General features: G+C 44.6%; 1 protein-coding gene across 1 annotated transcript in view; it reads left to right on the forward strand.

The window, feature by feature from the left end:
• The first annotated feature begins 16390 nt into the window (after positions 1 to 16390).
• The window catches only part of LOC119463119 (uncharacterized), a 288717-nt gene continuing 279428 nt past the window's right edge, over positions 16391 to 25679 (forward strand). The window contains exon 1 of the mRNA XM_049668077.1: positions 16391 to 16752. The gene's annotated coding sequence lies outside the window, so the exon portion shown is untranslated. The remainder of the gene's footprint in view (positions 16753 to 25679) is intronic.

The following is a 25679-nucleotide window of genomic DNA, read 5'->3' on the forward strand; positions in this document are numbered from 1 at the left end:
ATACAGCTGTTCATGGGCTATAATGGATGCCGCTGTAGAGGGCTTTGGATTAGTTTCGATTATCTGCGGTTCTTTAACGCACGCCTAAATCTAAGTTCACAGCCGTTTTTGTATTCTGTCCCAATGGGAATGCGGCTGCCACGGCCGAGATCCGGGCCGGCGACCTAGTGCTCTGTAAGAGAACCATAACAGGTGGACTATTGTCGTGAAAATACCTTGCGGAAACTGCAACATTGTTGAGAGCACCTTAGCTGAAATGCGGGTGATTATACTAAGAAATATACTTTCGACAGCAAAGATTTGTTCAGTAGTTGCCAACGAGCAGACACCGAGAAAACTGATGTTCGAAGTAAGTCTAGCCACCTTTTGACGCACGTGCGGGGGTCTATGCGATATGTGCACCTGGAGGACGCTGTAGCAGTGATGTGCGTCCACTTTGCGTAAGTAGCAAAACGAAAAGAAAAAAAAAAAAAGATTCGAGGGATTCGCACCAGCGCCACAGTTCTCGAGCGACCTTTCGACCTCTGCCGCGGGATAATGCTAGAGGTCACGCTCATCGGCCGCATCCAACGCTGCAACCGATGAAATGTGCGGGCTATTGTCGCCAGCAACGTATAGGTCTCCGTCCGTGTCACTTAGGGCTCGATTTCTTAGCCACGTTTGCCACGCACGTGCGAGGCATTTATTCGCTCTTCAAATAGCTCCACGCTTGAGTGCCACCACACGCCGAAGCTGGAGGGTGCAGAACCGAGATCAGTCCGTATACGCTCCCTTCACGGGTGGCCTTTGCACTCCAGCTGCTGATGCCAGCTGTGCCGTCTGCTGCTTGCATGCTCAAGGGCAGCCAGATGCAAGAAGAAAAAGAAAGATAGAGCTGTGCGTGGGATCGAGCTGGTTGTAACTCGGCGACCGGATGTTGGGGAGCCTCCGGCGTCATAACTGTAGCTGACACGTATCGTGTGCTGTCTAAATTTTGAGTCACAGACACCGTTGGGCGTTGGTTTATTATCTCCATTCCGAAAAGCACGACGGCCGGCAAAGGCGCACGTGTTGAAGAAAAACAAGCAGAAGTCATGCGGCAGTATAGTATATCGTTAAGAAGATTATACCATTGATGTTTTTGCCTGCCTCTTTTCAGACGAAGACGGCTAGCTTTTGTTTCTTTGATGGTCTCCCTTATTCACAGAAGCATCCACTAGGGTGAAATCATGATCAACCTTTCTACCACGATAACACGCACACCGTGAAATCTTTCCTTTATCGGAGCAGCAAAAGTCGGATAACTGAGGCGGCTTTCTGATAAAACGAGCAGAACGCGGAAGACCAGGACACTGAAAGACACATACACGGTGCTGGCTTCCAACAAGTCATAAATTACCAACTCGCCCAAGCCTTTACACTTGTCAGCTTTCTGACAAGCTAAGCAAATATTGGTGATAAGTGCGCGAAATCTTTTACAAGTGCACGAAGTATGACATTTTAAAGCAACACTATCGTACACGAGCGATCAGCTCCTCAATCAATAGATAACAACATAGGGTACATGTGCTAAAACGTTGAATGAGCTACACTCTACATGACTATGCGCACGTCGCGCATTAGAACCGTGGAAACCGAGGGGCTCGATTTTCAGTAACAACTACATGAAGCCAACAGACAACGAAGCAAAGTAACGCATATAGTAAATTACTCGCCTTTTATTCAACTTTATGAATTACGCTGGATGAAAATTAAATTTGTGATAAGCTTCAAATTCTCAATAGAGAATAGTGCTCGTGGGAGCCGAATCCACATGCTCCTCGGTTTGAGTCATTCGTTGCTCCAGATTTTTGTCGGTAATTGCGTGGCGATCGAGTGCCTACTCGACTCTGGCCGTGTTGATGTTTTGAGATAGCGTACGAGAGTTCATTGTGCTCGTAAGATCACATACGACGACTTGCCTCTGTGGTTTAATCGATGTTCCACATCCAGCGCCATGACAGTGTGTAGCGCTCCCTGACACTCTCGAGGAGGATGAGTTATTATATATATATATATATATATATATATATATATATATATATATATATATGGGTTTATTGACCAGTTGCCATCACCCAAAAAGATCACATGCTCGTGACGCCTGCGGCAGAAAGGATGTTCCACATCCGCCTGATGGTTTGTGAGTGGTGGCGTTGGCTAACACTACCAGGGTTAGTTCTAGTTGTAAAACATAAATACCCCAGAAAGTGGATGGGAAAACGGTTCCGCGGTAGCTCAATGGTGAGAGCATCGCACGCGTAATGCGAAGACGTGGGTTCGTTCCCCACCTGCGGACAGTCGGTTTTTCATCCATTTTCATTTTCATTAATTTATCATTTCTTTACTTCAATTAATAAGTACAAGTAATTTCCCCTATGTTGTCCTTGGTGTTATTGTTTGTTGGCTTCTTATGATATGCTTATATATATATATATATATATATATATATATATATATACATACATACATGTACATCAATGTCCAAGAAAGAGAAAGTGTCTCGGCTGGCAGAGCACCACATATGTCATGTGGAGGTTGTGGGTTCGGCTTCCACACTTCGTATATTCTTTCATTTCCTTTATCAGGAATTTAAAGTCTAGCAGAAATTTTACTCGCACCCATAAAGATAATCCTACAGTCCAATAAAGAAAATACAACCCCATGCATCGATCTTTCACTGCATTTTTCGCAGCTACAATTTCCACACATGCGTTCTTCACAATTCCGTTTCACAAGCACCGATCGCGGTGGCTACGATTTTCGCATTTGGTTTATTCTTGCCGTTGGTCCGCTTCGGTGAAAACAATGTAAAAAAAAATTAGAATTTGTTTTCGAGAAACGTTAGTTATGTTCGAACTTGTTACTCTCCCACTCGTTACTGGCGGGCCACCGTGACGTGACTCACGATCCGAGTTGTCATTGGTTCTCCGTCCGAGCCACGTTTACGAATTCGTAGAGAAGTTCAGAGCTCCGAACATTAAAAAAAAAAAAAATTGCACCCACAAATATACTGCCAGCTCATTTGCCGCACCGGCTAATTCTGAAGTGGGATATCGCCAGCAAAATCGCGACATCTGAAACAGGCTTATGACTTCCTTGACTTGATTGTCGGCTTCATGTGGTGCAGCAGTACTGTTTTTTATGATCTTTTTTGTTGAGTCGATTTTTTTTTTCACTTACGTTTAATTCGAGCTGAAGTTTTTCATGTGAATCGTCACATTCTGCTAGCATTCTTGCACTTAGAAAAGAATGATTTGCAATGGAAAGCTTTATGAATTGGCATTTAGAGCAGCCTAATTAGAGTGCCTCAAGTTTCATTTATGTCGTACGACTGTCACTGAAAAGCACGAAAATTAGTCCAGTATTGCCGCTTTCAAAGCGCTCCAAAATGCCAGTGCTCAGAATTCAGTATAGAACCTCAAATGTCATCGGAGGACGAGCGGTAAATTGATTGCCGTGCATGAAGTTTTGCAATAAGAGTTATGCAATTTTGCCTATTCGAGTCTGGCACCAACGCGCTTTTTTCCCCGCCGCATCACTGAGTGCATCACTGATAAGTCGTAATCAGCGATACAGAACAAGTTCATCGAATCATAGCAGAAATTTCAGTATTACAAGTCTTCATAATACAGTGAAGATCAGTGTGCGTCCGATATCACTAAGGAGCGCACTAGGCACATTTCTTTTTCAAGAAAGTATAGAGCCGTAGACAAAAGACCAGAAGTAATTGGAGAGTGCAGGCATGCAGCACTGCTGACACTGCACAGTTGAAATTCGCCATTAGCGCAACGTTTTGATGCCGTGAGGCATTGGCCGCATGTTCTCGCATCAGTAGATGTCATTTGAGCGCACGCACACATGCACGCATATTTCACGCTTAGTCATTTGGCAAAGTCCTACATTTTCAATCGCGCCGTGTGATTCTGGCAACCCAAAAGCATTGTCAACGGTTCAGTACTGCGTCACGTCCGAGTAACGTGATGAAAGTGGCGAAGACGTTAACTGGGCATTTTCACTTGCGACGAAGTCCAGCGAAGAACAAAGTCGCAACACAGTAAGATGCCAAAGCGTTATCTCAAAGGCGTTCGAGGTTATCAAGTCAGTGAAATTAATGACGGTCAGCGACGCGGTGACGTGCCACATTAATGAAATTGAAATGCTTATTGCGCTGTTACTTGGGTTGTTTTTGTCCGAAATTTGTGCCTATCGGATCTACGTAATCAGAAGAAAGTTAAAAAAAACAATAACAATTACTTGACCACATTGTCTGGCACCGGGATGTAAACCGCCGTTCCCCAGGCCTAGTCCGTTATTGGCAAGCGCGTGCAACCATGTCGAAAATACAACCATATATCGTATAATTCAGGAATGGAAACCCCGATCATGAGGCGGGTCCATTTGTAAACATGCTCATTTTTATTGTTATTATAGGGTGTCCTTTTGGTTACACAGTTTCCGTGCACGCTACTGAAGACGTGGAAACTGCGTAGTTGTGCATGGCATTGTTTCTGATGTGGCCGCGGAAAAAAAAAAAAAAAAAAAAAAAAAAACCCTGTTGCCCCGACTTCCTCGTTACACGCGTATAGCGCACGGCGATGTGAAACCGCCAATGCGTGTTCCGAGTAAACGCACAGGAGCGCAGGAAAATGCGCGAGGAATGCACTTCGTCAGCGCCGGAATCCTCAGCGAACCCAAGGACGCCTTAAACAATTCGCTGAACAAGCCCTAGCGTACGTAGGCTATTACCGAGCGCAGCAATGACTACGGAAGGCAGCGCTAATGAGAAAAATTGCAAAGGTACATCTGAAGCGGCTTTCGTATTTTTATAAGCATAAACGTAACACGTGCCAACAAAAGACAAGTACAAGCGCTGAAAGGCCAGCGTCAGTGTGTGTTATTATGTGGCGTGTATGTAATACGACTATACGAACGGGTCCCGAGCACGCCAAGCTTTCCGTTCTGTCCAGTTAGTCAGAAATTTCTTAAATCACTTTAACCAGTGAGTTTCGAGCGTACTATGCAATTTACTATTAGAGTAAATTGCACGGTATAGCCAAAAGACCGCAACTTAATTTAGTGTCAGTGGCTCATCTGAGGGAAAGATTGAGAGGTCGGCTAAGCTGTTTGAATGTATTCGCTAGTCTTTAAGCTGTGCGCAGTTTCAGTTTCTTAGAGCAAAAGACTTTGTTAAGTGCAATAGAGAATGCCAATGACTACTCGCGTTCTTTACTTTAACCGGTCTATTTTGAACAGTAGTACTTCAACTGTATAGTGGACTTTTATTGGGTTAATACCGTTTAAACGGAACAAAATTTCGGTTCCCTTCTACGTAAACAGTTCCATTCAAGCGAAGTCTTCTGTGCTAAGTCTTTTTTTTTTTTCTTTTTTGCTGGCTTCCACTATAGGTAATTTATGCTGCTATTGAAATAGTATCAGATAAGGCATGTATAGCGTTTCCGGGAATTTATTTTACCCCTACCATTCGCATTCGCCCTACCGGGTCTGTAGGAAAACGATGCACGTTATGGTACCGGTGCAGCATTATGCTGCATGGAAAGGCTAGTCAAAATTAGATTAGTTAATGATTATATTTTCCCCCAATCTCTCACATCTTAATCTGCTCAAGCCAGGGTAATAGTGTGGTACTTATTATTTTCACAAAGTAAATTCCTGTCATCTAATGTAACGTCTCCTTAACCTTCAACTTCAATTTACTAATGACGTGAAGTTACTACTTGAATAATAATAATAATAAAGAAAAATAGAGACAGCTGATGCCGTGCAGAGACAGAAAGAGTGCCTTTTCTCTCGGTCGCTCTGTCTCTGCATATTGTTATTTTTTGCTTGAGTCAGTTTCTGGTAATAGATCATTCGCTAACTAGCCCAGCAAGAAGTCGGCTGAAACTTATCACTTGATATGACCCAACTTCAGTTTAGAATGGTACGATTATTATTCCCTGAATAAAGAAAAGTAAAAAAAGAACTAAAAAGAAAAGTTTCATCAGTCAGTCCATATGGTCACCTGATCTGATTGCCGTCGGGGCGGCGGATGATAAGAACATGTGGATGTGCAGTATCGGCTCTGGAGTTAACGATATTCGAGGCTCTGATGCTATTAAATCTATTTTAACCTGTGTAAATGTGGCGCTGGCACGACCTTTATTAAAAAAAAAAAGAAAACGAAAGAAAGAAAAAGAAATAGAAACACACAAAGGTCAGGAATTGAGCGGCACAATCAGTACGGAGCGTTGTAGGATGAAACGCAGCAGAAGAGCGTTTTTCAGAGCTTTCCGACAGTAAGGTTCAATTAGGCCAGATTCTTGCGTCGAGACAGTGGAGTGAAATACAGCGGTAGACAGAGAAGGGCAACTGGGAGGAAGAAGGCGGTCGTTGAGAAGTGGGAAGGGAGGACACAATAGGGAGATGAGCGTGGGTGAGTTCTATGGGTGCCATTTCGACACTCGCTGATGTATAGCAGCGCGACGCGGCGAAAGAGGGGGGGGGAGAGAATTCATTACCCGCCGTTTTGCAATAAGAGTCCCATAGCGACAAGGCAAACACGAACGGAACGCTGCTCTCAGACGGATCACTGGCAAGGCGTCCACTAACGCCTCTTACGTTCAACGCACTGGTCCCTGGGCACCTTTAATTTGGCACGTAGCACTATCGTGAACAAGATGGGCGCTTTCTTCTTTTCTTATAGAACGTTTACTGCGTATAACAAGCTGAATGGAAACATTGATCAACTTGTGCAATGTGCAGCTTGAATTGACGGTGAATTTGCTTTATTATACTTAGGTTAAATGTAGGCGTTAAGTCGCTCGTTGGTGCTACGACTAGTGAAACCTGTCTGTTGTAAGATTGTATACCGTAGCGCTTTCTGCGGAAAACTACATTGCAAAACACTTTCGTGAATTAGCGCATCTCATAAAGAGTGAAGGAATCACGACGAAACAGGAGACGAGGGGGCGCTAATGATCCACCAAGCGCATAAAGCAGAAGAAGAGCCGGAGTAAGATACTGGTGTTCTTTTTCTTTTTCGTTTATTTTGAACAGAATCCTTAAACATCCCCGGAAGATGCGGACGTTACTTACTTGAAAAACACAAACATCGCACTATCCAGGTAACTAATTAAAACTATTACTAATTTTTTATTTTTCACTTTACGATACAATCTGAAATTGCGCAAAATTGAAGTCGAGTATCATAGAGAAGTCGTGTTTGCCGCATAGCTAAGTCGTGAGCAGTGAGCACCATAGAGAAGTCTTGTTTGCTTAGCAGAAATCCAAAGACTAGCACCCCCGCGATGGTAGACCAGTGGCTTGGCGTTGTGCTGCTGAGCTCGAGGTCGGGAGTTCGAGCCCGCCGCGGCGGCCGCATTCCGCATTCCGAACGTGCTTGTTGCTATATATAGTATATTGCCGCCACCGAATCGCATCTTGGCTTAGAGGGCACAGTTCCTTCAAAATACTGTTTACAATATAGTCACCGTCTCTGCTTGCATGCCTGCCATGCCTGTTTGCCTGCCTGCGCACCGTGAAACTAAAGTGGCAATACACAATGCCAATGAATTTTTATATAATCGCGAATGCACTCCTTAAGTAAATGTTGGGAACAAATTTTGGGCTAAGGAAGTTTGACCTCACTGCTGCTCCGCTTCAATTCCGCAATTTGGACAGATGTATATACTTAGTTATTAGGAAGGTAATAAGCGAATATTTTAATTGGGCACTTGCACGTTGTGATTTTTCATGCAGGTAATTTCCTCCTTCACCAGCAAGGATTGCTCCCAACATGCTTAATTGTTCCAATGACAGATGTTGCGTGTAATAACGGTGGCTTATGCTGTTATTATTACAAAAGATAGCGAGAAAAAAATGTAAGGAGCCTTCTTCCAACAACCGAAAACAAAATTTGACCCTTTTCGCGGCGATCCCATGGGCGCTGCCATGTTTGATCACGTGGTAACGTGTTCATTGCTTGCCTCAACTGCCTCCGTTGCATCCGTGTTTACAATGGATGTGTATGACGCCGCTGTGGCTTAGCAAACCTCTGTTTCGGGAGATATCGTAGACGGTGACTGGGTGGACGACACGACGCTTCGGCCACAGCTTCAGAGGACTTGTAAAAGTGCTTTCGGAGCTGGTTAAGCTATGTCGAAACGGCGCAAGCAGCGTATATGATGCTTGTTCTAAAGGTGGGGCTAAATATTTATTCCAAGCTATCCAAACCTTGCGCTCATCAATTGAATCAGGATTAGTGTGTCTTGCTCTTTGTTCTGTATTTGGTAAATATTTTGAGCCAGCGGCTTGTCACTTTTCTGATTCAGTAAAGTTCCTCTATGCGGTCACTATCTGATTATTTTCTGTCTAATCACTCGCAGGGTGTGCTCAGCTCTGATAAATTTGTTCTTAATGGGCACAAGGTTTGAAACGTAACTTTTCTGAACATTGTAATACCTTTCAGCAAAGATGTATTATCGCTAGTACCTCGCTTACTCATGTAGACCGTCACCAAACATTAAGCTTCGACTATTCGTGCGCTATCGGTGTAGACCGTCGTTTATTGTGTGTATATAGTATGCATATATTCAAGTGTGCGCGCATTCACTTATTCTTGACCCGTTGGCGATAAAGTGGGCGTAAGTTTCCGTGCGAGTTGGGGTAGAGATGTGTGTAGATACTGCGCGCGAAACCTACTATTACAGGAAGCGACGCTACTCCCTTTATCATTGTTTAACGAGCGGTACTAACTCTTGCCGACGTACCGGGGCTGAAGCCCTTTCTTTGAAGGTTAGCGATACAACGCTGGCGGATGAGCAAATTTCTGTATCCTCCACGAAAGCCGGACATCTCGAAGTGCCGGTAACACGTACGGACAGTTGCAGCAGCGGTCCGCGAACTTAGCCACACAGATTCATTACATTGCTTAATATGCCAGTCACTATATTTGCAGCGAACTGCTGCACACGTCTTCAATCCGCGTGATTCAATCCATCATGATTGGAGTACAGTGCGTTAGCGAAAACTCAGTTGCATTTTCGACAGCTGATCGCACGGAAGCTAGGAAGAAGCGGTAGTGATTTCGTATTCGTGCGCTGTCGCTGAGGCCACGTGCGGCGCACCACCGAAAGCGCCATCTTGTTTCTCTAGAACAAACTGCTCCGCGAAAAGGGTCAATAGGCAAGGGGACATTGCCTTAGACTTCTGTCACCCTTTGAAGCCATACTCGCCTTTTCCCATGCGTCGTAAAATGTGGTTACAAGACGGGGGCGGCGGGGGCAGGATATATGGATATTTTGATAGCGTTGTGAGAAGCCTTTGTGCCCTAAAGCGAATCTAACTTTTTTGATAATGTCCATGATGATGATGCTCCAAATGGCAACGCTGCTGCAACAAAGCTAAATGTGACGCGTCGATACGCTGACCGCTTTCTGCTTGGCAAGGCAAACACCAAGACCAGCCCTCGCCGTACAAACAAGAGAGTACATGCAAGGGAGGTTGATACAGCAGAATAGGATAACTTGATTAAGTACAGGGAAATATACCATTCAGGTAATATCGCCGGGAGGGGAAGTTGAGCGACAGCATAACTCTGGTAGCAGCAAATGTGTGAACAGCAACAAAAAGCATGTGGCAATATTGTCCTGAACGGCTGGACGAATGTTTTTGGGAAACTTAACTGAAGAGCCAATGTATTGCGTAGCACTTGAAGGACGAATATCTAGAAAGTTACGCTGGTGTTGGGATTTCAGTTTAGCAATTTCAGCATATCCTAAAGTAAATAATTAATAAGGTAAAAAGAAAGTACACTAGAAAAAAAAAGTGCCGAGTGAACTCATCATCGGCGTTGGAGAAGATGGCGTGAAATGCCGTTCGCACTTTGCGCTCCCTTGAAACGCGCCAGCTGCGGGGGAGGATCCAAGGCCTAGGGCATTTGCCGGAAAACGGGAATCGATAGACTTTCGTCAGCGCAACATGTATATCTCGCGCGAGCGGAAGACTACATGCGGTGGCGGCAACACGGCGACCTTCACGCGGTTCGTGAGGCACAACATTGGGGGTTGCCAGGGAGTGCGTTGTTCGCTGCGCCGCTTTGAAGAAATTGCATCGATTCTGGGAGGTCGGTTACCGCAAGGAGCACGCCGTTACCTTGCGGTGTGTCTTGCAAACGAGTCTTCATGGGAGACGTAATTGCTAGTTTACGATCTTGCAGTGGACACCGCAAAGAGAATTAACCGAGCTAGGCCAATCACTAAGTGTGTTTTGCACGAAACTTCGCGTTTGCAGTTCGCTTGAGTCCTCAAAAGGTCCATTTTTTTAAGAGAGCGGGTTGGAGTGCTCGAAGGTCGTTGTATGCGTGTCTCTGTCATTTCAACATCGATTGCACGGCATGCAAGTGGCCTGGACCCTTTTGTTAGCAAAAGCGTTGTGTGTTTAACATAGCATACTCAAAAGCACCAACCAGACGAGAAAGAATAAAGGAATAAGCACATCATGCGAAGAACAATGTTTTGTCCACTTTGCAGCGCTCGTCACCAAATAATCACATCGGCGCTTTGTCGCGACAGTGAGCCTGTACTAACGCCATCTACGTATACCTCCGTTGTAGTATCAGTGGTGGTACGAGCGAAGAACGGAAACTGAGGGGGCTCCATATTTGTTAATCATGACCACATAAAGCCAACAGACAACGAAGTCAAGAAAGCATAAGGGTAAGCTGTGGTTGAAATAGAACTTAAGAAAATAATGAAGAAAAGGGAAATAAAGATTGACGAAAAGATAATTTGCCGCTGGTGGGAGCGGAACCCACAACCTCCGCATTCCGGGTGCGTTGCGAGAGAGAGAAAGAGAGAGAGAAATGGAGTGGGAAAGGCAGGAAGGTTGACCGGAAGAGCTTCTGGCTTGCTACCCTGCGCTGGGGGAAGGGTAAGACAGAAAGAATAGCGGAGAGATAAAGCGAAGGCACGAAAAAAAAAAAAATGGAGGTGGAGAACGTCCGTGAGAACTGTAGATTTTCTCTAATAGATACTCAAGCGTAAAAACTTCAAGGGTGCCTTGACTGACTTGTGGTATGACGACTGTATAGGCCGGCGTTCCAGGACTGTCTGCTCCGAAAGAAGCCGGTCGTCAAGACGTGCCAGCTAGCGTGGTCTCGAGTGGTCGCGATACAGCGCCTGTGTGCGCTGTATTGGGGAGACCGGCCGAAGAACGTGTTCAATAGTTTCCTTAATGCACTACTACCAATTGTGCTACGGCGGCGGCTATAAATCCGGCCACCATCTTAGATATTTATGCTTACTAGATCTAACCCTGGGAGTGTTAGCCAGTGCCATTCAGGGCCATGGCAGGAAGATGTGGAGCATCATTTTTTGCCCGATGGCGTCACGCAACACGTGAATTCTTTTGCATTTCCCTTTCTTCTCGGCCACTCTAATTTCGAGATAGAATTCAAACGGCGTTACGGAGGGAAAGTTTTTTCGAGTAAATTATTATTATTATTATTATTATTATTATTATTATTATTATTATTATTATTATTATTATTATTATTATTAATTTTTTATAAAGAATTGAAAATGGCTGACAAAGCGTCTCGTACGCTCCAAATGCAATGACAATTATCGCGAACGCATATGGCTAACGCATTCCAGGAAGTTCTGCGCTTCGTTTTACACGCTAACTTCTCGTGAAATGGACTTGTAAGCCTGCGCGAAACGTTAGGAACGATCGCGGTGAAATTCTTATTTTTAGATGGCGTTTACAAAACGGACGCAACACAACGTCGTCGTTCTCCACTAGCGTATTGTATGTAGTGGTCTCCAAATACATTCAGAGATGCATGTATTTTGCATGTATTTTGGAGACCACTGCATGCAATACCGTAGCGGAGAACGACGACGTTGTGTTGCGTCGCAAAGAAATTATGCTTGAGTGGATCCAGACATTCTTCCTCAGTGAGCCTCCTCTATTGCACAATGTCACTGTTATGTTTGCTCACCTGTTGAAGAATTTCAATTTGTTTCAATGCGATTTCTTTGCTAAGTTATTGTTTCACTGTTATTCTCTTTTTTTTATTTTTTCCAAAATATTTCTTTTTGTTTTCAATACATGGCCAAATGCCTTTCTCTAAATCCGTCTGATTCCTCGCCAATTTCCCATAGTGGTTATGCGCCATATTTAGAGGGAAATAAATCGAAGCAAGCTTGATGGAGTGGTATTCCCAGCAAGAACCTCCTTCTGCCGCAATGAATGTGTTCACAGCTGGAGGAATCGCCGAAATGCGTTGATTTTTAATGTGAGAGCATTTTTTTTTTTGCCTACCCCTATATCCTCTTTGTTGAATCGTCGTTTCTAGTTTCTAGGTGATGCTAGGGCCCCATAGATGGTGCCACAGTACTGTATGACGCGAACACGTTGCGTGTCGGAGCAATGACGTCGCGTGACGATGCTCCGTTATGACGCTCCGCTAGAGGACCTTCTAGTCTATACGCCCATGTTGGCGATGACGATGCCCATGATGATAACGAGTCTTCAGGTTAGTCTTCAGGTAAGTCTTCATTTAAACCTCGCCCATTGACAATGACCGTCACCGATAGGTGGATTCTACCAACTTCCTTTCTTTTCTTTTTTTTTTGTGCAAGAGTCTGGTTATTCTATAGTTTATTACCGACTTACGCTTGTCTGTAGACAATATTGCTATATACGGCTGCAGTTAAAAGAATGTGGGAGTGGTATAAGCGCGCATTATAGCTGAACGGGCCGGGCCTCTCAAATGTCAAATTACACATCAAGTCGACGCATGGTGCAGTCTGACCGATCCAATAAAATGACGAAGCGTCGAAACAACTTTCCGACAGCAAACTAACATGTTTCGCATACGCGTTTTCATGGGACCGCAATTTCAAACTCACGTTGAGGATGTGAGAAGAGAATAAAGTGTAAATGTTGTACAGTCTACAGTGTGGACCCCAACGCCCACCCGTTCCTCGTCGCCTTTTCCATAACGTGCCACGAAGCAGCTTGAAATAGAAACTCCAAAGCGTCTAGTTTCGTCGCGCGTCGTAAAGCACGACAGTCTGACTTCGTGTTTGATTTCTTTCAGTTAATAATAGCAGGGTGAGCGCGTCATGGAAGAAATACCGGAGTTAGCAATATAAGCTCAGTAAGTGCGCCAGAAAAAAAAAAAAGGAAAAAGCAGTGTGCTCTAGTACGCAGTCATAAACTCAGTTTCAATGGTTGTGCAAGGCACAAGATGGCTTGCGCTCATAGCATTAGAAGGCATCGCACGTTTTGCGGAGGAAGTAATGGTTTGTGCAGCTCCGCAATCCCTCATGGCTCAGTTATTTTATAACGTTTTGTTGACGATAACGATATTTGGCTGTAAAGGAAAGTCCTAACAAGACATTCACTTGCGGTACTGCGTAAAGTTAACCACACGGATCATATTTTGTTGGATATTCCGACGTCGGCATAGCGCGGCATAAGCGCGCTTACCAAAGGCGCTATATACGAGTGGCCGTCTGCCGCATTGATGATAGTACGCGGTTGAAGCTGTGTTTCGAATATGGATCCCAGGGCTTCAGGCCGCAGTCGTCGTTTTTGAGCTCTTTCCGCTGTATTCGTCGGCAACTTGCAAGAACACATGCTTTCGATTTCCCTATTATTACTCAGATCGAAAGATATTAGCCTATGCTTTTGAGATCGCTTCCTACGTTTTTGATCCCCCAACCCCCAAATTATGATGGAAATAACAGTCAGAACTCGCTTCCCGCCCGTGAACAGAAATCTGGCGATTGAAGGTATAGGCGCCGTAGAGTTTCATGCTGTGAGCATGAAACGCTTTGATATGCGCCAGGAACAGATTGCATCATACCCGGCGGCACCATATTTAACATCCTCGAACGTCCCAAACCAGTAAAAGGTGAAAGCTTAAACTGTTGCCCTGGGTAAACACAATGAAAAGCGACGCGCCAGCGACGGGTGTGACTCACCCAACCGATCTCTCGAGAGCCGTCTCGAATTTTCCGAGGTTAGCGTCGATTGCCATAAAAGGAACTACGCGGCGTGTGCTAAGTGGAGCGGGCACACCGAGAAGGAGGGTTGTGTAGTCATTACATGAAGCGAACGCCCGGTCGATACTACGCGAGTTTATTTGTGTCGCTGTGGCGAACGTGTGAAGAAGACTGCCGTCGTTCGCGTTTCTTTTGAGTTCGTGGTCCTGCGTCGCGTGAGCGTCCTAGGCGTGTCAACCGCGCGGGAACTTCCACATTCTACAGTTTGCAGGCAGCGCGGCGACTCTGGATCACAACGAGTGTGGCCTGGAAGCACTTGCAGAACAACGGACAGTCGTCGACCCGAGAAATATTCCAACAGCTTTGTTGTTCAGAGTTACTGTCACTTGTATGTTAAACGAGTGCGTCAGCTCTAGAGTGTATTGATACTCATTGAATGTGTTGATTTAAGTCGAGTATATTCGCGCACCTTGTGGCTGGCGCAGCAAAGCCTATAGGTGGCTTTTGCGCCAATAAACCCGATTTTACTAGCTGTATTTGTTCTATGGAGTGAGTATTATTCTGTACGTGGAAACTGTTTCATGGTCTCGATATGTGTCGTGCAATCACTGTTTACTCAGTATTCGCATAGCGGCGCTTTCTATTACGTTTATTGTATTGGGTTTATTACTATTGCCAATTGGAGGCTTATTTCTCTTTCTCGGCGCCACAACCGGCATCTTCTGGTTATCAGAGAACTATTACGTGGTGGTCGGCGGATGCTTTAACTCGGCGGTGCACAATGAGGGGGGAGGCGGTGTCTTATTATGGTGCGATACAATGACCCGAACGTTCCCTATAGTATTAATGTGTGAGTGGCGTGGAGTTTTTGTTGAACGGCATTGTCCTGGTGGCCCGTGCTCTGGGTTGCATTGATGTTTCAGCGTCTAGAGAAGACTGCAGAACGCAAAGACAAATGTTGCGTTCTGCAGTCTCAAGTTCACCTGGCCGTTGCCAAACATATTGAGAAGTCAAAAGTGCTGTTCACAATAATTGAGTTAAGGGAATCAATGACTCGCTCGCCTCTTTCTTCTTACAACTGGACGCCCTTTTGCGTGCCCCAGATTTTTTTGCCGATCGTACCTTTAAAACGACTAGATCGTTATAGGCAGACTGTTTCAATCAGCTATCATGAAACTCCTCTTTGACCTCCCACAGAGCCGACACATTCGACCTGCGGGAGTCGACTGACGCGAAGCTCCGTCAGTCACCGGTCTTGTCGCAGTCATCGGAAATCGCCCGCTGAAAAAAAAAAAAAAAAAAAAAAAAAAAAAAAAAAAAAACGCATTCCAAATGCCACGTCTGGCTGTACAAAAGATGCTTACTGTAGAAGGTGTTGATGTAACAACAACCACAAACACTACAAGAGCAACAACAACAACAGCAATAATAATAATAATAATAATGGCTGGTCGATCTGTAGAAGAGCTGCCTCATCCTTTTCACCCTCTAGAGTAAGCTGCTTCGAGCAGCGGCTAGCTGCCGTGCGACTGCAGCGACTGTTTTCTTGATCGATAACTTTCGAGGATATGTAGTCACTGCGTACTGATTGGCCGATGCAGCTGTCTTTCTGCCCACAGTTCCGGTGAAACGTTGCGAAGTGTCCACGAAAGTGAGCAGTCGAGACTGCTGCTATGCACAGCACGATATCCGATAGGCCCGTCTCAAAGCGTGCCAACCCATTCGTCCACGCAAGGACGGAGCAAAACAAAGGGGCATAATTTTCCGAGCCCAGAGGAAAACGATTACGGTCCGAGGGAGGTGGTGCCATCTATTGGTTGCGGGAGTCAAGTTGCCTTGGCGGCGATACAAACTGTCTACTACTTCATTATATTTAGCATTGCCAAGGAGGCAAGGCGTATCTGCATATCCTATATCCCTGCAATGCATTATGTACGCGATTGCGAGCATGCCTTTGCAAGCAGAGATCCGCCTGTAGCTAACCTCCCCCTCCCCCCTCTTCCTGTTACCTTATGCAAATTAGCACTCGGGCAGCGCTGCTGGGGTGATTAATAAGCGCCGGGGTCATTCAATATTTTCGCGGCTTTAGCTATTTAGGATTCCCATTTCTTTCGCCGGTGCAGTATATGAAGCGCTGCGGAGAAAATATTGCTCGATGAATAAGAATAAGAAGAAAGAAAAGTAGAAAAAAGACGAATAAGTTCAGATTTCAGTGAAGTAGCAGCTACAACCACACTTTTTGATATGCTGCCACAGCCCGCTGCCTAAAGTTTTCCAGGAATGATCTCAGCTCACAAGCTTCGAGGATTGCCGCAAGCTTAGAAGTAAAGCTGATATTTTGCTGTTTCTGTTGCTGAGCACCTTGTCTTTATTTCGCAAAGCCGCGAGAAATAAGGCAACGCAGGCAACCAACGTCCTTAGAGAAATGAGTCAGTTTTTCCTGAATGCAATAAGCGCCGCATGCGTGCGTTTTGGAGAGGGGTGGCAACCATGAGTTTAGGTTTAAAGCTGAACTGCTTTTGATATTACTGCTATTTCCTTTTTCGTTCTTTTCTTAGGAGGTGATGGCTTCTGAAGCAATTGGCGATCCATCATGAACATCGTTTCTTGGCGTGACGCAACCTATCAGACGCAAATTTATTGCGTTACCGTGGCCTTGCCTGTAATTCACCGATAGAAAAAGATCCCGTGGCCCGTGTAGTGCGGCATGCAAGCGGTAAGACTCGAGTTCACGTACATAGCCTGAGATATACTAAGCGTTATAGTTATTCTTGACGTTGGACCCGTTTTCTTTTATGGACGATTGAGTCATGTCACCAATGTTATGTGTGACTCTAGCTGTAACTATTGAAGGGTTAAAAAATCGAAAAAAAAAAAACGTTATTGTAACAGTAAAACGTTTCAGTGCGGTCGCGGCTCGACTCCGATTGCGTGTAATACCACGGCAACTAGATATATTTTCGCGTAGCAAATTGGAAAGGCCAGCTAGGACGATAAAGGAGGAAACAGTAACAAGAGAGTTTGCCAGTCCCGTGACTCGACTTTACACTCTCCACGAAAAAAATGGTAGCGCAAAGAAACCAAGATAAGTAGACGCAAGAACACACAACACAGCGCTCTTTAAATGTCGGCTTTTAAGCATAAAGCTGTACATGGAGCTACACCCAATTTTGGGAATTCTTTAAAGGAGAGCGCGGCACTGCATTCGAACGGAATTTTTGGTTCTTAATAATGTAGCGCAGTATTAAAAGCCTGTGTGGTTGGAACTTATTGCCTGTTACTTTCTTAGGGAAGTTGTGCATGGGGTGCATAAGGTGAACAGTGTGTTCGCTTAGAAAAACTATCGCTTGAGATTTTAGGGAAACTTCGTCAGGTTTAAACTTTAGATTGTCTAAGCTGGGTACAGTATAGGCTGCTGTGGAGTATTTTTTATCTTGCTGCATCTGTCTTTTTTTTTTCAACAGAAAAACAAAACAAAAACTAAAGAACAATTCTTCAAGGGGCACTACCGCTTCCTTGCCATAATTCTTGCTCCGACACAACTCTCCCCCGAAAGTTGTAAAGGGCTATTAGCGCACAAAATTACTAATCACAAACCAAAGGCTGAACTATCGGAGCAGCTCGCACCCAGGGCACTTACCACTTTTTATTGTGATAACAGGTAGAAGAAAAACATTCACCGACGATTACGATACTCCCTAATGCGAAATTTGAGCGCAGCTGTATACGTGTTTTCATTTCGCGATATGTTGGCTGGCGCGGAAAATCTGTCTCGTGCGGCACGTTGCAAACGAAGCGAAGTGTGGCGCGACTGCCTCGCTAATCTGGAGATTGCGAGAGCCAGCGAGTGGGTTATGCGTGTGTGCGATTCACAGCAGCTGCCGCGCCGACAGATCTCCCAGAGGGCGCGCGCTACTCTGGCGCCATCTTGTAGTGATCGTCGCCGCACTACTCTTTTCCTCTCACGCTTTCGCCATACCCTCCTCCGTTTTCCGCCTCATGGTTTCGCTGCACCCTCCTCTCCGCTTTCCTCCTTGTGCCTTTTCGCTCTCACCGCTCTTCACTTTTTCATCTTTCGCTCCGCTCGTTTCGCTCGGTTACGCCGACGCTCCCCGCAGAAATGGGCGCCTATACGTCGTGAGTTCTGGTCGGAAGCATGGGTGGCATGCTTTATTATTAACAAAAATAACAAGGACAACAACAATGACAAAAAAAAAAACTAAAGGACTCTTAGTCGCGCAGCTTGATACGTGGTTATAAATGTTTTTCAGGGTGAATGGGTCTAGGAAAATGAGAGCATTTGATTCTGCTACATAAATGTATGCTCCAAACGCAATATGAAACAAATGTTGAACTACTATGGTCTTCATGCAAACCGTAAAACACGCACAAAAAAGAAAGATATGACCGGATGTGAACTCTACTAACCAAAGAAGTTCTCACAAAGGGCATGGAAACCGTATCGAAAGAAAGAAAGAAAGAAGGAAGGAAAGAAAGAAGGAAAGAAAGAAAGAAAGAAAGAAGGAAAGAAGAAAGAAAGAAGAAAGAAAGAAAGAAAGAAAGAAAGAAAGAAAGAAAGAAAGAAAGAAAGAAAGAAAGAAAGAAAGAAAGTGGACAGTGAACTAAAAAAATATGAAGCTTTATGTGTCAGACTAAGATCTTATTATGAGGAACGACCGTAGTGGGGGACTGCAAATAATTTTGTGCAACTGGGGCTCTTTAACGTGCACCTAAATCTAAGTACACGAGCGTTTTGGCATTTCTCCCCCATCGAAATGAGACCGCTGCGGCCGGGATCGACCCGCGACCTCGAGCTAAGCAATACAACGCCGTATAGCCGCTAAGCTACCATGGCTGGTTAAAAACCAAATCAAGCCGTCACAAACAGCGAATAATTATTACGTACTGCTGATAGATGTGTCTGGGGCGACTTCTGTATTCTCCTCGCAGGAGGTAAATTTTTTTGGTAGTCAAAGTGACAGCGGGCGCGCTGGCACACGTTCCAAATCTGCAAGGTAACATGCTGAAGGCTTCCGCAAATTATCTTTTGATTTCTACATGATTTGTTAAAGTCACCAAAAGCGATTTTGAGTGGCGGAGTGCCACCTTTGCGTTTGCAGTGAACAAACAGATTTCCTGAGGCTTGCAGACTGTGCTTTTATGCCTTTCAGTGCTCCTCAAACCTTTCATATAGCCACAAGATGGATATATAAACCACTGCTGTTGAGACTGAGAACAACTGTACCACACAGTGCCACAGAATTTCGAGCCTCGTAGAGTCGTGCATAAGTACGAATACATGGTCCACATTTCAACAGAGGAATTCAGCGTAACATGCGAATTGCCGTCTTCACTGCCTTAAATCTCGTTAAGCCTTCGACGGCCACCTGGTTTGTCTTTGATGTAACTTCGTAGCACGGAAACAAAGGGCGAGGCAGAAGGGAAACGACATATACAAGCGCTTCAGTATGTCGTTTCCCATCTGCCTCGCTCGTTGTTTCCGCGCTACGTAGTTACGCCTTAGAATACCGACTCTCTAACACTGATTTATCTTGTTGCCAGGCAACTTTTCTATTACGTTTGTGGCTGGGCGTCGCGTTTGCAAATGTCCAGTGTTTCCTTAGGGGCGTGATGATAGGGTTTCGGGCAGCCTCTGTGGTTGAGACGAGACAACCGAACACAACCTCGTGCAATGCTCTTATTTTGATGACCATGGACATTATCTAAGAGTTACCCTAAGTCGACGAAAAGAGAAAATGACACGCTGGACTCGAACGGTCATCCCCACAAAAAGCCACACGAGACCTGTTGCCTGTTTAAAGGACAAATGAAGAGCACGAACACTTCGGAAGACGCACTAAACACCATTGTGCGAGTGGGTGCATCACGTCTTATCACCTTCGCTTTTCGCTTCCTTCCCCTTCATCCAGAGTAAGGCAGCAAACCAGGTGCAACTTGGTCAAAGTGCCTGCCTTTCTTTCTCTCTCTCTCTCTCTCTCTAGCACACTCGTCTGTACTCAGCCCAGCACACGTGCCCGTGCGTAATAGAAAAATAGAGAAAAATCATTCTTTAAGAATATATGGCCCTATCACCGTTTGCTATTGGACTACCTACACGAAACAAATCTGTTTGTACGTCTATAATCACATATTGCGTAATCAAGGAGTACAGGAGGCATACGTGAATATCTTGGCAAATATCTACAAAGATTCCACAGCTACCTTGGTTCTCCACTAGAAAAGTAGAAAGTTACCTATCAAGAAAGGGGTCAGGCAGGGAGGCACAATCTATACAATGCTATTCCCTGCATGCTTAGAAGAAGTATTCAAGCTCCTAGACTGGGAAGGCTTAGGAGTGAAGATCAACGGGGAATATCCCAGCAACCTACGGTTTGCAGATGACATTGTCCTGTTCAGCAACAATGGGGACGAATTGCAACAAATGATTGAGGACCTTAACCGAGAAAGTGTAAGAATTGGGTTGAAGATGAATATGCAGAAGACAAAGATAATGTTCAATAGCCTGGCAAGGGAACAAGAATTCAGGATCGCCACTCAGCCTCTAGAGTCTGTAAAGGAATACGTTTATCTAGGTCAATTACTCACAGGGGACCCTGATCACGAGAAAGAAATTTACAGAAGAATAAAATTGCGTTGGAGAGCATACGGCAGGCATTGCCAAATCCTCACTGGGAGCTTACCACTGTCGTTGAAAAGAAAAGTGTACAATCATTGCATTCTACCGGTGCTAACATATGGAGCAGAAACTTGCAGGTTATCAAAGAAGCTCGAGAACAAGTTAAGGACTACACAAAGAGCGATGGAACGAAAAATGTTAGACCTAACGTTAAGAGACAGTAAGAAGGCGGTGTGGATCAGAGGACAAACTGGGATAGCCGATATTTTAACGGACATTGAGAGAAAAAATGGAGCTGGGCAGGCCATGTAATGCGTAGGATGGATAACCGGTGGACCATTAGAGTTACAGAATGGATGCCAAGAGGAGGGAAGCGCCGTCGAGGATGGCAGAAAACTAGGTGGGGTGATGAAGTTAGGAAATTTGCAGGCGCAAGTTGGAATCAGCTAGCGCAAGACAAGGGCAATCGGAGATCGCAGGGAGAGGCCTTCGTTCTACAGTGGACATAAAAATAGGCTGATGATGATCATGATGATGAATCACATATTATTATGGCTAATGGCAGGCTTACAAAGCAAATAAAAACAAATTCGCATTGCTGTTATGTTCAAGGTACCCGAGAGCTCAGCGGCATCCACAGCTTGTAAAATAAGGAGGAACTGAGTAATACAGTCTCACATCCACAGATCCCTTCGAAACTTGCAACTCTTGCTGCATTAGAGACAGCATTTCCTTCTCCGCTGAAAAGAAAAAAAAAATCTTTCTTCGAGGGTTGGGATGTACTAGATATCCGTAGGCCCCTCCACTCTTGCGCCCACATACTCAGTGATACATGATTTCCGACTCTAAACCTCGATAAACGGGTACCTCGTTCGGCCGACTTGACAGTTGAGGTGCAAATACTTCTTGCTGGCGCCACTGCAACCGCAGCCAAAGAAACTGCGTTTCCTGCTTTCGCAATGCATATCGACCGAAGACCCGAGCTCCCGTAGGCGTCTTCTCGGATGCACGCTGTTGATCCAAGTTTTGAGCATTGGCGCAAGCATAGCCGTGGCTGTCCCGCTCTTCTGGTTCGGGCGCAGGCGTTGACAAACTGGGCACATTCATCTTAGCCCGCTCGCTGGGCCAGACCTCTGGTTATTTGATCCTCTCCTAAAAACAAAACAAAACAAAAAATAAATAAACATCCAGGTTGTCACATTTCGTCGCACTCTGAAGCTCTTTGCTGGTTACGCCTCGCGATGTGGATTTGACAGACGAAGAACTGCGTGAAATACGAAGGGTGAACTTAGCGGAAATAATTAAAACAAAAAAGTTCGAGCATCAGCGACTGCTCACTAATTCTGGCGGAATTTGCTTTGATAAAAATAATCGCAACAGTTTCCCGCTGCAGCAGAACCTTGGTTGGCTCGACATTTTATACATACAGTGCCGGGGATCCCCTCCCCCCCCCCCCCCCCTTCCATTGGTCATAAGGCAAAAAAAAAAAAAAAATCGACGACGAAGAGCATGCAGCAGCTACACTCAACCAGAGAAAACGTCATTCTCAAGTGGTCACAAGTGGTAGATCTTTTTCTATGCTTCTCCATTGTCATTACAAAACACAACGAGCAGATCAGATTTGAATACAAGGGTCAAATGTAAGAATACTACAGCTGTCAGTCCACTAACCATGAGCAGTGTTACTCATAAATGCAGTATGAAATGCATTTAGCAGGTTACGTTTTGCACATATACAGGGTGTTTCAGCTAACTTGGGCCAAGTATTAAAAAACAAACATAAGTGCTACGTGTGTCGTATTGAGATAGTATTGTTCCGAGTCGTATGGAGCACGTAGTGATACTTTTTTTTTCCTATCTGCCAAGTTCGGTAATTAACAAAGATTGCTTAATAACTTTTTAAATAGTAACTCTAGCGAAAGATGTTCAATACAAAAGTTGTAGCGCTTGTTCAGAAACATCGAATTATTTCATCTATGCTAAGATATCTTCCCTGTTTAATTCTTTCCAGCCTTTCTTTAGGGTTTACGAAATTAAAAAAAAAGATCACGTGAGTGCCGGCTAACGCGGCACACTTTAGTGCCCTCAAATGTAAGTTGAACGAATTAGCAAAGGCTGCTCCGCTCACAGAGGTCGGCTGAGCAGGCTGTCGGTGACTGCGATGGACGTTAAGAGACAAGGGGCGTACCGTTTTAAGGGGGAAAAAAAAGACAGCACTTGACAGCGCAGGTACTTTTTTTTTCTTTTATTTTAAGACCAATGAAAAAACACGATAGAGGAGGCGAAGGTGACAGTGTGATGAATGACGGAAATAAAAACCATTGCCCGAATTCACAAAGGTGTTCGTTCGTAAGTGCTCTTTGCCATTGGCTGGCTAGTTGAGCTAATAATATATCCAGCATCAGTATTGGCTGGAATTTGTTCTCACGAACATTAATAGCATAAGAACGTTTTGTGAATACGTGTCCATGATCGCAGTCACCGACAGCCTGTTCAATCGAACTCCGTGCGCGGAGCAGCCTTTACTAATTCGTTCAACTTACATTTCAGAGCACTAAAAGCGCGCCGCCTTAGCCGGCAGTCACGTGGTATGTTTTTCAATTTCGCTCACTCTAAGGAAAGGCTGTAAAAAATTAAACAGGGCAGTTATCTTAGCATATATGAAATAATCCGGGGCCGAATTCACAAAGGTGTTCGTTCGTAAATGCTGTTTGCGATTGGCCAGCCGCCTTCACTAATGATATGTCCAACACCACGATTGGCTGATACCTGCTTCTACGAACAGTTTTAGTGTAAGAACGTTTTTGTGAATTTGGCCCCCGATGCTTCTGAACAAGCGCTACAACTTTTGTATTGAAGATCTTTCACTAGAGTTACTATTTAAAAAGGTAATTAAGCAATCTTTGTTAAATACCAAGCTTGGCAGATTGAAAAAAAAAATACCTCGACGTGCTCCATACGGCTAAGAACACTACTGCCCCAATACGACACGCGTAGCGCCTATGTTTGCCTTTTTAATACTTGGCCCAAGTAAGCTGAAACACCCAGTATGTATGTAGACTCTATTTAGGTCTGTACTCAGGATCCGAACAAATCTACTACATACAAGTGTTCTCTGCGCTGTACTTTATTGCGCGACACTAACTTCATAAGTTCAACACCCGTGTTTCAATTATGTTTGATTACATATGATAAAACGCATATTCCAACGGCAATCCAGCTTTCAATTATAGAGCATTCGCCAAAGACACAAAACTTCTGAGCAGTGGCCGCGCAGTAGTATAACTTAGTCAGGGCACAAACAAATGTTAATGTACTTCCCCCTTACACAATGCCTTCTTGCATGACTGTAAGGTATTTGTAACTAACTAACTAACTAACTAACTAACTAACTAACTAACTAACTAACTAACTAACTAACTAACTAACTAACTAACTAACTAACTAACTAACTAACTAACTAACTAACTAACTAGCTAACTAACGAACTAACTAACTAACTAATTAACTAGCTAACTAACTAACTAACTAACTAACTTACCAAATAAATAAATAAATAAATGCACAGCGCACATTGGTTTGAGGCAGAAAATACCATAAACCAAATTATGGAATTTAATGTCCCAAAACAACTCTCAGGCTACGAGAGACGCCGTAGTGGGGGTCTTCGGAATTATTTCGACCTCCTGATGTTGTTTAAGGTGCACCTAAAGTGCAGGAGGGTTTTTCGCATTCCATCCCTATCGGAACGCGGCCGTCGCGAACCGCTGCTGAAGCAACGCGACGGATCTTGAGGCAACGGTGCACACGGAAGCGCCGTCTCGTTTCTACTGAGCAAATTAGCCGGTGAAAAGCGTCTATACGCAGAGCAGCACGACACATATGTAAATTGCCTTTGATGATTCTATACACCTTGTTGTAGTGGCACATACCCATTCACGGGGATTGCCCAAGAATGGGCACCTATCCAATGGCCCAAGAATTGGTAGCCCAAATATTAAAAAAGAAGAAGAAAATGAGCGAAGCCGTTGAATATCAGGCGCTCTTCCATTGAGAAATGTGTGCTTTAGAGATACCAATGAGCCGACGCTATTGTACAGGTTTTATGTCGCGCTTTATTGTTTGATTACGCAGAACAGATGTGCATGCACACTTACCCTGCATGCTCTGTAGATTCATTTCGCGCTATACATAAGCCAGTCTGCTGTGTCTAATCAGGCGCGATACCCACCGGCGGACCGACGCGAGAGCGTGCGGGGTAAGCAAAGAAGGTTTCGTTTAAAAAAAGCATAAGAGTTTGAAGCTCCAGTGAGCTTTCGATTCCCTTGCATGTATTATAGCGAACAGCAGTTTGGAGCCTTCTTAGGCTATGCTACTTTGCGTAACCATGGATCGAAGATTAGTGAAGCTGTCACGCTTGCCATAGTGATCACCGCGCCCTTTGGAAACTATCTGGTTCTCGCGACACCATCTCCCAATGTCATAATTCCTCCTCCGTATATCTGCCGCTCAGTGCAGCATGCTCTGAATAAGGGGTTTGATTAAACATTTCAGCTATTGTGAAGAAGCTTTTATTACACTCCACTCGTGGAGGGATTCATCTATATCGCTGCCGATTTAGAGCTCGAAATCTTAATTCCGCAGCTTGCAGGAACAATTTCAGAATTATTGTCACATTTTTATTTGTACAAGGTGTTTCAGTGCTTCCGCAGCATTTTCTTAATTTCTCGTTTTGCTTAATATCTCCATGGACTTCAGGTTGTTATAGCAGATGCTTTAGCATATCCGCTGTATCTTTGCAAACTTAGGTTCCAATTCGATATTCAGTTTTTGCATGACTATTGGTTTAGCCACTCCTTGATATTTGTGCCGTGTTCGAATTAGTGTGGCTTTTATAATTGCTTGTGCCTCCCCAAATTTCCCCACTAGTAGTTTCTTCACTCTTCTAGTATATTGCCGCGTCTGCGTTGTTTTATACTTTCTGCCGTTGATCGCCTTTCACCTGG

The sequence above is a fragment of the Dermacentor silvarum genome, chromosome 1, assembly GCF_013339745.2.
Source record: "Dermacentor silvarum isolate Dsil-2018 chromosome 1, BIME_Dsil_1.4, whole genome shotgun sequence".
In the NCBI taxonomy this organism is placed as follows: Eukaryota; Metazoa; Arthropoda; class Arachnida; order Ixodida; family Ixodidae; genus Dermacentor; species Dermacentor silvarum.